This window comes from Dipodomys spectabilis, unplaced genomic scaffold (assembly GCF_019054845.1).
Source record: "Dipodomys spectabilis isolate Male_0828 unplaced genomic scaffold, ASM1905484v1 ptg000122l, whole genome shotgun sequence".
Classification (NCBI taxonomy): Eukaryota; Metazoa; Chordata; class Mammalia; order Rodentia; family Heteromyidae; genus Dipodomys; species Dipodomys spectabilis.
This window is the reverse complement of record NW_024870799.1, coordinates 2278137-2288817: the sequence shown is the minus strand read 5'-3', so window position 1 is coordinate 2288817 and position 10681 is coordinate 2278137. Positions and strand designations below refer to the sequence as shown.

At 36.6% G+C, this 10681-nt stretch overlaps 1 non-coding gene across 1 annotated transcript; it reads left to right on the top strand.

Moving 5' to 3' along the window:
• The first annotated feature begins 10342 nt into the window (after positions 1–10342).
• LOC122115630 lies at positions 10343–10444 on the top strand. Its single transcript, XR_006148820.1, has one exon. It is a non-coding gene; the product is annotated as a U6 spliceosomal RNA (small nuclear RNA).
• Positions 10445–10681: the final 237 nt, after the last annotated feature.

Here is a 10681-nt window from a genome sequence, read left to right as displayed (position 1 = left end):
ACAACTAGTGAAACTTATGTTGACTGTAACTATGTGTCTTTCTCCATGTGTGCATGTATACATGGGTATATGTATGTGTGTATTTGTGAGTATAGTAACATACATGTGTACATATATAAGGGCACATACATATATGCATATATAAACAAATGTAAATATATAAATATATTTGCATATATATATCAAGTGTTCAGTGATTTAATGTATAGTTCCTAACACATTGTCATTCTCACAAAGTGTACATGATAAACTGCTCTGAGGATCTGTGCTCTATGACGGGTATCCTTTGTACTCACTTCCCCATTATCTTGTTTTTCAGTCTACTTTCCATAGGATAGCTTTGTTTTCATTACATGTAGTTACTCACTGATACTCAAAGGAAAAGGTTGTTTGTAAAAGGAAACGTACTTTTAGGTCACAGGTTAAAAGTATCTTATCCATCCCAATTATTCCTATGAGATAAAATTTATAATAGTAATAAAATTGAAAAGGAATTCCTAGATCTGTTGTTTTACCATTTAGAATGGCAAATAATAATATCACATCACAGTTGTAACTCTTCAATAAGGCAAAGGTAACTGATTGTCCATATCATGTTCCCACAAACCAGTGGATCCTGACGGATAATAGTAGACCACCAGAAATTCTAAGCAGCAGACATGAAGCATGAAAGAGAAAGTGAGGAAATGATAGAGAGTATAAGAGAGAGAGAAATATAATAGTGAAAGTGCATAACAGATAAATAAGAGCTGTATGAGAATATTCATATGCCTATCTTTTGACACTACATGTACATTTGAAGGTATTTGTTACATAATAACCATTCAACATAAAATATAAAGTGTTTCATGGAGGTCGGAGGAAGATGGTAGAGGAGAACCTGGAGGCTAAACAAGCTCTCACATACAAAGCAGTTTTAGTGTTCCAGTGAACAGTACTAGCCTAGATAATCACACCAAGTGTGCCAACACTGTACACAGAGTTTGACTAGAGAGGGAAGATCCAGGCAAGAAGACAGATCTAAGCACTTGCCAGTAGCCACGGTTGTGGCAGCATCTGTGGCACCCATAGCCACCATATCTACAACAGAGTGTCCAGGAAAAAGGCGCCATATGCAGTGGGTGAGCGGATTCTACTCAACACCAACAAGAACTGAAAAGGAGCAGATCACAGACCAGAGATAACCAGGAACAAAGACTCCTGCCTGAATAGAATCCTGACATCCTCACTCCTTCTCATGGAGCAGAGGAGGGAAGGCTGCCCCTCCCCCTCCCACCAGACATCATCTTTGATACTGAGAAAGGCCAGGCTGAGCAACTAGCTCCAACTCAGGCCTTGGAAGAAAACAAAAGGGTCATTTAGCAGGTCACAGGTATCTGACCTGACCTTCCAGGCTCAGATCCATCCAGGAGAAAGTCACCTAGCCCAAGCAGAGAGAGTTCTGCCCCACAGAGGAGTGACTATCTTCACTGGGTTAACAGAACCAGAGGCTGCCCCTACCTACAGCAGCCTAGACAATCAATTGAAATTGAATAAACATAAACCTTGAGAATGGCTCCAGGCTGGGGTCTGGGAGTGTCTCAGGAGCTAGCCCCTCAGGGAAAAGCTACTGTTTGCTGAAACGCCTCAACCCTACCCAGAACGTAGCCTCATCACAGCATCTCCAAATTAGAGGAAACAGCCATCTTTCTCTTTTGTGATACTCAAAGCAGATCTCCCTCCCACTGAACCAGCCTGAAGGAGGATCACAAAATCCTGGATAAAGCGGAGCATTTTATTGACTGCTCAAACAAACTGATGTAAGAAATCAATCAGGCCACAGGAAAACCAAACACCACAAGCAGACCAGAGACTCCACGGAGAGACTGGTTACAGACACAGGGGAGATACAGGATCTTCCCATTCCTCACACACACACACACCTGAAAATTAAACAACTCTTTTTGGTACCATTTTTTTAAATTTTTTAATTGTTTTCTATTAATCATTTTTTTCTTCTTCTCCTAATTTTTATTTTAGGTGTGTGTGTGTGTGTGTGTGTGTGTGTGTGTGTGTGTGTGTGTGTGTGTGTGTGTGTGCTTTTTTAAAAAATCGCTATTGACATTTTGGTCCTTTTTAAATTGTTTTTATTTTTTTTTGATTCTTTTCATTTTTTTGTCTTTCTTTTTTTTTTTTTTTTGCGTGACTTAATTGCTGTTTTGCCTCATCCCCAGATAAATACCCTTCATCGATTATTAGAACTTATCCCCCATTGTGTACATAATTATTCCAGAAATGTATTACTTAATTCACAAACTTTTAGGCGTAACTGTTTAATAGCAGTATTATATCTTTATACCATATAATTTTCAAGTAAATATTGTAAGAATTTTTATTTTTTAGTTTTTCATGTCTCCTTTCTATCATCCCCTCCTGTCATCCTATCCTTTTTTTCTCTCAATATCACTTCTTTAAAGTTACATAATTTTTAAATGTTTCACTTTTTAAATTTAAATTTTTGTTTTTCCATTTTTGATTATCTTCTTTTTAATTTCTCTCCTATCATTCTGTCCAATCCCTTTCCCTCTCTGAGATTACGACTTGGTTAAATTTACTTTAACTTCTCCACATATTTCTAATCCTATTTTTCCCCACATTTCTCCCTAAACATCATAATTTCTGATTTGAAAAATTCATCTTTGCTGTTCTTAGCCCATTAATGCATAGATTTTGGTGTTGAATAGATTGCATCTGTTATACTAGCTTCTATCTGCAGCCATTTTGACTACGCAACTACAGGACTTTGGTTGATGCTTGCCTTAAAATAGTGTTTTAGCAACAAAATTGGTGTCACTTTCATATCAAGTGTGCAGAACAAGCCGGAAAACATGAGAAAAATGGCAAGTCTGGATATCTCAACTCCCATTCATGATAATCCAGTGACAGAACAGTTAATGAATAATCCGGAGGAGAGTTCCTGCAAAGCACTACAAACACTACTGGAAAACGTGGTGAATGAAAAGAATGAAAGCTTGCAAAGGACTCAGTTTGAACGTGATAGGGAGAGAGAGAGGCGGCAAACCAAACATTAGTACAGGAATTTCGTGACTGTCAGGAAACTACTCAAAGACTGATACAGTAATTGCGTGAACAGGTTGAGAACAGTCAAAGAGAAAGAAAGGAATTGCATGAGCAGGCAGAGAACAGATGAAGAGAGACACAGGATTTGCGTGAGCAGGCTGAGAACAGTCAAAGGGAACTACAGGAATTGCATGAACGTGAGGAAGCTAATCAAAGCATAACACAGGAATTGTGACATCAGGATGAGAATAGACAAAGATCAATAGAGGCATTCATGGAATCCATAAACAGACAGCTGAAAGAATTCAGGGCGACCACACAGGGAATGCTGAATGGAGCCCGACAGCAGGAATGGGAGTCCAAGTAATCCATAACCAATCAACTAAGTGATTTGAGAACACCAAATTAAGGAAGTAAAGAAGTTCATAGAAGATCTAAAACAAGGCTCCAACAAAGAATTTGAAGCCATCAAGGCCGACCAATAAGAAGGAAAAGAAATAAACCAAGTAGAAAGACAACAGTAGGTTAGAGCATGCAGAAGATCGAAACTTGGGGATTGAAGACAGCCTAGGTATTATAGAGAAAGAACATACAATTATCCAAGACAAATCCAAGGAATATGATAGATCTATTCAACATTTGGAATACACAATCAGAAGGCCTACTCTGAGGACAAATGGTGTAGAGGAGCACGTAGAGACAGAAGTTAATTGTTGAGGAAATTTGTTTAACAGGATCCTAGCAGAGAACTTCCCAAACATACAAAAAGATAGGCCTATTCAGATACAAGATGCTTGTAGAACCCCAAATAGACCAGAACAGAACAGCACTTCCCATTGTCACATTATAATCCACACAGGACCAATTCAGATCAAGAATAAGTTCTTAAAAATGTCAAGGAGAAAAGATCAATCATCTATAAAGGAAAACCAATTAGAATCACCTCATATTTTTCAGCATAGATAAGTAAAGCAAGAAGAGCCTGGCAGGCTGTATGCCATGCCCTGAAGACAAACAATTTTCAACCAAGAATACTGTACCCAACTAAACTCTCCTTCATAACCGAAGGTCAAATAAAAACCTTCCATAGCAAAGAAAAACTGAAAAATATATCTCCACCAAACCAGCCCTATAAAAAATACTTAAAGATGACCTACACACAGAAACCCAACAAGACCACAATAATGGCTAAGAAACCACACCCAAACTGAGAATCCAAGAACCATAGGAAAAACCAAGTTTCCACAGCCCCCAAGGAGGTGGATAGCATGGCAGGAGCTACCAAACACCTCTCAGTCCTACCTCTCAACATTAACAGACTTAAAGCTCCAATTTAGCAAAATAGACTGTCTAGTTGGATTAAAAAGCAAGATAATTCTATCTCCTGCCTTCAGGATGCACACTTTACCTATAAAAGCAAACACATTTTGTTAATGAAAGGATGGAATAAAATCTACGAATCAAACGGCTGCCATAAACAGGAAGGAGTTGCAATAATAATATCAGGTAAAATATGCCTCGAATTAAAATTAGTGTAAAGAGGTAAAGAAGGTCGCTACATATGACTTATGGGTTCTCTATTTCAGGAGGATATTACAATTCTAAATATGGAATTGCCAAACAATAGAGCACCAAAATTTATCCAAGAGACACTATTTTCCCTCAGATCTCACATAGATCCAACGACATTAATTGTTGAGGATTTTAACACACCACTATGCCCACTATATAGATCAAATCAGCAAAAAAAAAAATCAACAGGGAAACCGCAGATTTAAACAACTGCATAGAGAAAATAGATTTAACAGACATCTACTGAATATTTCACCCAGTAGCATCAGAATTCTCGTTTTACTCTGCAGTTCATGGAGCATTTTCCAAAAGAGATCACATTTTAGGTCACAAAACAAACTTGTCCAAATTCAGAAACATTGAAGTTAAACCTTGCATCCTCTCAGACTACAAGGGAATACAATTAGAACTCAACACCAAAAAAGTCTTGTAACGCATGGAGGCTGGATGACACACTGTTGAATAACCAGGGGGTCATGGAAGAGATTAGAAAGGAAATTCAAATGTCCATGATATTCCAAAAAAATGAACACACAAATTACCAGCTCTTCTGGGACACTGCAAAGACAGTATTCAGAGGCAAGTTTATAGCTCTGAGTTCCTACACCAACAAATTAGAGAGATCTGAAACCAACCACTTAATGAGACATCTGAACCACCTTGACAAAGAACACCAAGATAAACCCCAATTCAATAGATGGAAAGAAATAATTAACATTAAATCCGAGTTAAACGAATTAGAAATAAAAAAAAAAAACAGAATGAATCAACAAAACAGAGTTGGTTCTATGAAAAAATTAACAAAATTGACAAACCCTTAGCAAATCTTATCAGAAAAAGAAGGAACACACCCAAATAAATAAACTCAGATGTAAGAATGGAAACATCACCACAGAAACAACCAAGATTCTGAACATTAAAAGGGAATATTTTCAAATCTTTATGCTAATAAGTTTGAAAACTTGGCAGAAATGGACCTTTTGCTAGCAATTATCAACATGCAAATACTAAACCAAGATGAGTTAAAGCATATTAAGGGACCCACATCAAGCATTGAAATAGACACAGCAAAAAGAGACCTCCCATGTAAGAAAATCCCAGGACCTAATGGATTTACAGCGGAATTGTACAAGAGCTTCAAAATAGAGCTCACACCAATACTACTCCAACTCTTCAATGAAATTGAAAGAGAAAGTTCACTACCGAACACATTCTATGAAGCCATCATAACCCTCATCCCAAAACCAGGCACGGACTCATCAAAGAAAGAGAAGTATAGACCCATTTCTTTGATGAATATTGATGCAAAACTTCTCAACAAAATTTTGGCCAATCGACTTGAACATTTCATCCAAAAAATCATACACCAATATACAGGATTTATTTCAGGGATGCAAACCTGTTTCAATATACACAAAACAATTAATATAATTTATCACATCAACAAGAGCAAGGATTAAAACCACATGGTTATTTCAACAGATGCAGAAAAAGCATTGGAACAGATCCAACATCCCTTTATGATAAAGGTTTTGGAAAAATTAGGAATCCATGGAACATTCCTCAATACAATAAAAACTGTATATGGAAAACTTACAACCAGCATTGTAATTAATGGTGAAAACTAAAGCCATTTCCTTTTAACTCAGGAATGAGACAAGGATGTCCACTCTCTCAACTTCTCTTCAATTTAGTATTAGAATGCCTAGCTACAGAAATAAGACAATATGCCAACCTAAAAGGGATCCACATAGGGAAAGAAGAAGTAAAATTCTCCGTCTTTGCAGATGACATGATCTTGTACTTAAAGAATCCCACGGACACCACTCCCAAATTACTCAAGCTGATCCAAACCTGGAAAAATAGCAGGGTATAAAATTAACCCTCAAAAATTAATGGCTTTTCTGTACGCCAACAATGAGAAAAGCGTGGCTCAAATCAAGAAAGCTTTTCCATTTGTAATAGCCCCACAAAAAATAAAATACCTAGGAATTAACTTAACCAAAGAAGTGAAGGACTTCTATGAAGAAAACTTTAAAAATCTGAAAAAGGAAATCAAAACAGAACTTAGAAAGTGGCAAAAACCTCCCATGTTCCTCGATAGGAAGGATGAACCTTGTGAAAATGGCAATATTTCCCAAGGCTATCTATAAGTTCAATGTCATACCTATCAATATTCCAACCGCATTCTTCAAGGAAATAGAAGAGGCAATCCAAAAATTCATATGGAACAACAAAAGACCCCCAATTGCAAAAAGCGATCCTTAACAGAAAGAACAGTGTTGGAGGAATATCAATACCAAATTTCAAACTCTTCTACAAAGCCATAGTAATTAAAACAGTTTTTTACTGGCACAAGAAAAGATCTCAGGAACAATGGAATAGAATTGAAAACCCAGAAATGAACCTACAGACTCATAATCATCTAATATTCGATAAAGAATCTAAAAAGATAAAATGGAAGAAAGGCTGTTCAGTAAATGGTACTGGCAAAATTGGTTAATCACTTGTAGAAAATTAAGGCTAGATTCTTATATATCACCCTGTACCAGAATCAAGTCCAAATGGATCAAAGACCTCGGAGTCAAAGCAGATATTTTGAAAACATTACAGGATGGAATAGGAAAAACCCTAGGTCTCCTTGACAAAGGCTGAAATTTTCTGAAAAGAAATGCAAAAGCACAACAAATGAAAGAAAGGTTGGACAAATGGGATTGCTTGTAATTGCAGAGCTTCTGCATAACAAAGGACATAGCTAGCAGGATCAATAGAAAGTCCACAGAATCGGAGAGGATCTTCACTAGCCATACAACCGACAAGGGTTTCATATCTAAAACAGACCTGGAAATCAAAAAATTAAATCCCCCAACAACAAATACTCAAAGAAAATACTGTCCAATAAATAAGTGGGCTAAAGACATAAAGAGAAACTTCTCTGAAGAGGAAAGGAGACTGACCAATAAAGACATGCAGAAATGCTCAACCTCCCTAGCCATAAAAGAAATGCAAATCAATCAACACTGAGATATCACCTCACCCAAGTTAGAATGGCTATAATCAAGAACTCTAATAACAACAGATGCTGGAGGGAATGTGGACAGAAGGGAACCTTACTTCATTGTTAGTGAGAGTGTAATCTTTTTCATCCACTTTGGAAAGTAGTATGGAGGTTCCTCCAAAGACTCCACATAGAGCTCCCCTATGACCCAGCAATCCCACTTTTGGGGATTTACCCAAATGATCACAAACAAGACCATACTAAAGCTACCACACAGATATATTTATTGCAGCATTACCATAGCTAAGATATGGAACCAACCCAGATGTCCCTCAGTAGATGAATGGATCAAGAAAATGTTGTATATATACACAATGGAATTCTTTGTCTCTATCTGAAAGAATGATATTGCCCCATTTGTTAGGAAATGGAAAACTTGGAAAAAATTATGTTAAGTGAAGTAAGCCAGGCCCAAAGAAACATAGGTCCCATGGTTTCCCTTATTAGCAATTACTAGTGTATGTCTGAGACATGCAGAAATTGTTAGATATGTTGATGTTAGGTGAAGTGAACCCCATGATAAGAATTCAAAATATTTTTCTTTTCTGTAATTATTTCTAACATATTTATAAGATGACTTCTTTGTTACTTTTTATGTCCCTCCCGCATGGTATAACCCCTGTTTTCGCTGTATTTGATGTTGGTATAATTTGTGGAGGGGAAGGGGAATAATTTTTTAAATAGGGATACAGGTGGATCCATTGCAACAATGAGGTATACAAGACATGGGACGTAAGACATGGGGAAATGGGACGTAAGGGGGTTGAGATGGGAAGGGATAGTAAGGAGAAACAAAGGAGTATGCAACAATGCTTGATAAGAAATGTACTCATTACCTTGCCCATTTAATTGTAACCCCTCTATCTGGTATTTTCACACTTAAAAAAACACAAAAAACCATAAAATATGAAGTAATTTTGATAAAAAATAAAAATGACTCAGAATAAATTATCAATGCAAAAAACAATCTTTACAAAAGCAAACTCTCAGAGATATTACATGACTTTGAAAAGGATAAAGTGGCTGAATTTAATATAAATTTAGAAGTATGACCATTCGAAAATATAAAAAGATATTCTTTATTTCATTATATAACACAAAACAGAAAGTAAATGTTGTTTAGATGATTTTTTAAAACACAGTCTCTCAGGTGCTGGGAGGGTGATTCATTGTAGAGTGCTTGCCTTGCATGCATGAGGTCCTGGGTTTGATTCCTCAGCACCACATAAGCAGAAAAAGATGGAAGAGATGCTGTGACTCAAGTAGTACCACTAGCCTTGAGCTGAAGAGCTGAGAGACAGCACCCAGGACCCAGAGTTCAAGCCCCAAACCCAACAAAAAGAAAACAAAACACAGTCTCTCATTTTTGTGTGCTCAACATTGTAACACTAGTGTTTCAGTCTAGGGCTAAGATTTTAGGTGTGGACATTTATCAACACTCCTGATTCAGATTCTAATTGATAAAATTTTAATCAATATTTTGTTCTTATTAATTTTGCTCTTTGTAAATTCACATATACCTATAAAAAACAGTGTGGCCATCCCAATAACATTCTCAAAGTACTTCCTAATGATGACTTACAAAAAGTTGTTTTATATTACAACAAGGAAAACAATGCTACAAATAAGGAAAACCAATACATAAATATTAATGATTAATAAAATAAAAAATTACCGCTGTTTCCAGTATTTGAAATGTACTACATATTCGATTTATTATTTTCTCATATTGCTGTACATTTAAAACTGCCTAAGTCTATGATGTTCAACAAGAATTTTATAGGCTATGAGTAGCCTTTAAAGATTATTATTATTAAGATTATTATTTATGGTTCATCTCATCATTTGTATATGGCTTATACCATCATTTGTTCCTCACTAACATATAAAGTAAAGAAGCCTTTAAATTTTAACAGAAACTGTGCAGTTAATGTCTTAAATCTGCTTCTTTACACAAACACTTTGCAACTTCTCATTAGTAAAGTTTCTATAAACTCTGAAATGTACATATTTAGTAGTATGTACCATGAATCTTAAATGCTTTATGAAAAAGTTTTACAACCTGCTAAATAGTCTTAATTTTGGCATATATGAGCAAATTCCCAAAATTAAACATATTTAAAACATTAAAACATTTAACAAACCTTAACACTTTCTATAGTGTTCATTAGGGCAGGTTCCTTGTACAGAATAATTGAATTCCTCCTCCTACACATCTGTTGAACAACAAATATCTGGTATTATTTTGTTTTTGACATGTCAAACTTGACTTTATTCTTAAATGTGTTCTTATGTAAGAAATACATGGTTCTAAAATTTCACGACAATTCTTTTATTTTTTGTCGTTTGTGGGGCTTGAACTCTGGGCCTGGGCGCTGTCCCTCAGCTCTTCAGCTCAAGGCGAGCGCTCTGCCACTTGAGCTACAGTGCCACTTCCGGTTTTCTGGTGGTTTATTGGAGATAGGAGTCTCACGGTCTCTCCTGCCCGGGCTGGCTTTGAACCGCGATCCTCAGATCTCAGCCTCCTGAGTTGCTAGGATTACAGGCGTGAGCCACCAGCGCCCGGCTTCACGACAATTCTTTTGAATTTAATTTTTGTGGAATTGTCTAGTTTAAGAGAATCAATTACACTTTATGTATAAAAAATGTTCTGTGCTCAATTCAGTAGCACATACACTAACATTGGAACAATAAAGAGAAGAATAGCCCCTGAATGAGGATGACACTCAACTTCGTGAAGCATTCTAGATTTTTAAAAGAACAGATGCTGGAGGGGATGTGGACAGAAGGGAACCTTAATGCATCGTTGTTGGGAGTTTAAACTTGTTCAAAGACTTTGGAAAGTAGTATGGCGGTTCCTCAAAAGACTACAATAGAGCGCCCGTAAGTCCCAGCAATCCCATTTTGGGCATTCACCCAAATGATCACAAACAAGACCATACTAAAACTACCAGCAAAACTATGTTCATTGCAGCATTATTTACCAAAGCT